The sequence below is a fragment of the Piliocolobus tephrosceles genome, chromosome 1, assembly GCF_002776525.5.
Source record: "Piliocolobus tephrosceles isolate RC106 chromosome 1, ASM277652v3, whole genome shotgun sequence".
Classification (NCBI taxonomy): Eukaryota; Metazoa; Chordata; class Mammalia; order Primates; family Cercopithecidae; genus Piliocolobus; species Piliocolobus tephrosceles.
The window spans coordinates 151551586-151556132 of NC_045434.1; positions in this window are offsets into that span (position 1 = coordinate 151551586).

Here is a 4547-nt window from a genome sequence, read left to right on the forward strand (position 1 = left end):
GACCCACCATCACACCATATTTCCAATAGAAAATTCCACTAAGCTTCTGTGGCAGGAGAATCTTGTGTCCTTTTGCTAATGATACCTCCTGGAGAATCACTGGGGATGTCAAAGAAACAGCACCAGAAGAAGTAGCACTTGAACCAGTGATTTTCAACCTTGACTGATCCTTAGAGATTTCAGGAGCACTTATTTCAATACCCTATTCCACAACAGATAAAATGAAATCAGAATGGTGGAGTGAAATGTATACAATTATGATTTGTCAAACAAAAATAATATTAACGATAAAATAAATATTTTTAAAAGAAAGAAAGAATGAATGGTGGGATAAGGGTGGTGCCAGGAAAGGGTGTTGGATTTTTTTTTAACACCCTTGCTGATTTTAATGTGCAGCCAGGATTGAAAACCACTGATAGAAATATAAGGCTAGTTTTTTTCTTCAATTGGTTCTTGGAATTTTCCCAATGGTTCTCAGACTCTCCTGATTTGATTCACCTTGGGAGAAGTTATTCATTTCTACTTAACGGTCATCATCACTTCATTGATAATCTATGGCAATTACCATCTGTCTGATCTCTTTATTGTACATCTCTCTACCTGCACCTGGCTCATTTATTCATTTATTCAATACAGCAGACAACAATTCAATATCAATTGGGCACCTGCTTTCTTTCTGTACAAGGCAGTGCTAACAACATATAATGATGAAAGTCATGGTCACTAATTTTAGGGACTCCCAGTCTAAGAGGAAAGACAAAAAATAAAACAGCAGGATTAAACTGTGATAGAATATGGGTAGGTACAAGGAGGTATAGGGGCACAGGAGGGAAGCATTAACTGTACCCGGGCAAGGAATTAAAGGGACACCTCAAGCTTACCAAAGGAAATGATGCATCAGCTGAGTATTATCAAAAGTGGACATGGGTTACCAATTGTCAGTGTCCTAAATGTCAACAGGAAAAACCTGTAGATCAAGCAACGTTAAACCTGCTAGACTTCCTGCGGTAAGAGATAAAACTGCCTCACCAAAGCCTTAGTAGTGAAGGCAGAAGAAGAGGGAGAATTTTGAGACCTGGGCTTGATGGCTTTAAGGTAGGTTTAGCAAGAGAGAAACTAGACAGAATGGGATGAGTTTATGACATAATGATAGTGGACTGGTTTTGAACCCAATATAGGGGATACGTATTTGTCTTGGTAAGTAAATTATTTTAGCTAGTTTTATAGTTTTATACTCCAGGCGTACATATTTCCTGAAGCAAATGGCTAATTATTTTTGTTTGTTCTCAATATTATAGAAAATACATCCAGTCACAGTATTGTTTACCAACTGTTATGTCCTGATTGAGGTCTGAGGAGAGTCAATGGGGTGGCAGGTAGCTGGAAAAGCACTTGAGAAATTGTAGACAGTTCTGACATGGCTTTACTCTATTTCTGGGCACAAGTGAGCCTGGACGCAAGCTGTAGTCTGGCGTGAACGAGCATGAGTGTGAGCCCGGGTGCAAGCCAACCCAGACGTAAACCACATGCACAGCATCAACAGGGTAATTATCCCTTTTACAGACAATAGCGGCTCTGAACCAAGCATAAGCTTATGTGAGTGGTTACATAATGCACCCCGCATGGCGTGGTTACATAATGTGCAGAGTTGTGTGCCTGCACCCTGAACTCACTGAGTCATGATGGACTGGATATCTGCCTTGGCCTACTCTTGACCATAGTGCATCCATGTTCCTTACAGTCCACCACCTAGGCCAAGGGAGGCATAGACCTTGGACATACAGGTCTTGGACACATCGGTTTTGGGTACACAGGCCCAACACAGGCTTGACACATAGGTCTGACACATAGGCCCTGGGCGCACAGACCTGATACACAGGCCCTAGACACACAGGTCCGATACATGTGGGCAACCACCCCATGGTGACGTTACTCCAATGTTGCTTTATGTATTAAGCCAGGACTTTTGTTCCCCTACCTTTAGTGGCGTTGGGGGAGACAACAGGTTACCATTCATCCCCATACCTGATCAGAGGAGGTCATCCTTCCTCCCATAGGTCTTACCACATGGCCTGCTCCCACATGGGCTGGTGATCAACTAGCCAATTCTGTAACTTCCATGTAGTTAACCACAAGGTTAAACCTTAATAAACTGCCCAGCTATGGGTGCAGACTAACATAGGGGTCACCTCTTTGGTGATCACCATGTATACTGCTCTAAGTTCGGCCTATGGCTACTTTGCCCACACCCAGTTTCAAACCATATGCTTTCAGTACTAGGGTGGACTGCGACAGTGGTCCAGTCAGAAGTAACACTTTGGCTAGACCCATCTGTGTTCCAGGCTTCACCAGGAATGTGGGGACACCCTTCCTTAAATGGTGAAGGCTCAGGGTCTAGAGGTGCCTCAGGCCCCTTGGCCTTATCTTGCATTAGCACTACAGGTCCTAAGATCTCTTGCTACTCTGCGACTAAGGGACTTATACCCAGTGTACTCCGCTGCTCTAAGTAGGTGCCTTACTTTACTAAAGTGGAAGTCTGCACCATCCCAGCCTGAGGGGTCATTCCGTGAATGCACCCCTCCCACTGTCAAGTAAGTCGTCGGCACAGTGACTGTAGCCTGTCCTGCCATGCTCTCATGAGCCTAAAGGGCAGCATATACAGTTACTAACTCCTTCTCTATCAATAAATAATGGAACTCAGCTCCTTTCCAAAGTTGAGACTGAAAGCCTATTGGCATTCTCAAGCACTCCATGCACTGCTATAGGTCTCAGCCAAAACTATCTGGGGGTCACATGAACATCAAGTTCAAATGGATGCCCTGGTTAATTAACCATAGGGCTTGTGCCTGCTCGATAGCCCACTTGGCTGCCAGGACGGCAGTCTTAGCTGCACCATCTCAATCTCAGGCAAGAGGAGCATCGCAGCTTCTAAATCTGCAAGAGAATCAGAGGTTAACATCATCATTAACAAGACCTCGAATAATACTATTAACAAGACCACAACATACGGCGGGGCTATGCACATAGTCCTGTAGCAACACTGCGAAAGTCTACTGTCCCCCTCCCATGAAGGCAAACTGTTCCTGGCTCTCTGAAAATGCATTATCCAAGTCCACCACATAGTGGTACTGTCCCAGTTCTGTCAAGCAGTCTATCAAATCCATAATAGATGGCACAGCTGCCAAGCTATGTAAAATATCCACCCCCAGAATGTATTCCGGTATGGGAGAGACATATACAATGCATAAGCAGGGAGCCGAGCAGCCAATGCCAAGGTGCAAAGATACAGGTTTCACTTTCACTAACTGGTTTTCATAACCATCTATGCAGCCTTGCCGGGAAACTTCTCCAGGTGCAGGAACCAGTCAACATGTGGCCTCCAGTAATCTGGTGTCCCCCCAAGCCGAGCACCTTGGCCAGTTCCCTAATCAAACAGAAAAGGCTCTACATTTCCACCTGGCTGCAGCATGTAGTATTTGAGCTGGAACGCCCAGGCAAGTCTGTGTCACACAGCAATGTCCTTCTCTCCATTTGGCATTTTCACGAATTGCTGCTCTGCAGACAACTGTCTCCACAAAGTTAAGAGTACTTCGTTGAGCTCCTTTTCAATTTTCTCTCAGTCAACTCCAGCCCAAATAAAATCTATCGACATCTGTGAGTGTGTCACTCACTGGGGCCCCCTTTTCTCCCATGGAGGGCAGCCCCTGCAGGCAGGGCATCTTCCCCTTCTTCACAGCGTGAACCCAGACCAAGTGGGGGTCTCCGGCCAAGAAGACAGACCCAGGCCTGCATTCACAGCAGCCTCTAATTCCTTTTCCAAGCTCCGTAGCAGGACCTCCAGGCACCCCACCTGCGCCTGAAGGTCCCCATTCATGGCAGCTTCTCTTTTTCTGAGCTGTGTAGCCAGGCCTCCATGCATTCCACCTGTGCCTGGAGGGCCCTTACTTCTGCTGCATCCCTCAGGGACTGGGTGTGTACTTCTCATAGTGCAGTCAAAAATGCCTATCCAACTCTGCCAGCAAAGGCTTATTCCTTCTCGGTCCTCTGAGATTTCAACTGCTTCGGAGCCTTCTCCACGCTCACAAGGGACCCATCTACTGCCGCCTAGGTTTCCACCGGAGCCCATCCAAGCAGCAGAGCTGCCACCAGGTACCACAACCCATGTTGCAGCCACATGATCAACCCAGAATCAGCAGGGACTGAAGGCTCACCCACCTTGGGATCCTGTTTGCGATGCCAATCATTAGGTTCTAACTGAAGTCCAAGGGGAGTTTGTGGGGTGACGGGTAGCTGGAAAAACACTCAAGGTATCATAAACAGTTTCGACGTGGCTTTACTCTATCTCTGGGCACAAGTGAGCCTGGGCGTGAGCCCAGGTGTGAGCTGACCTGGGCACAAGCCATATGTACAGCGTTAGCAGAGTAATTGTACCTTTTACAGATAATAGTGACTCTGAGCCAAGTACGAGCTCACGTGAATGGTTATTTAATGCACCTCACGTAGTGTGGTTACATAATGTGCCTCACGTGGCACGGTTACATAATGTG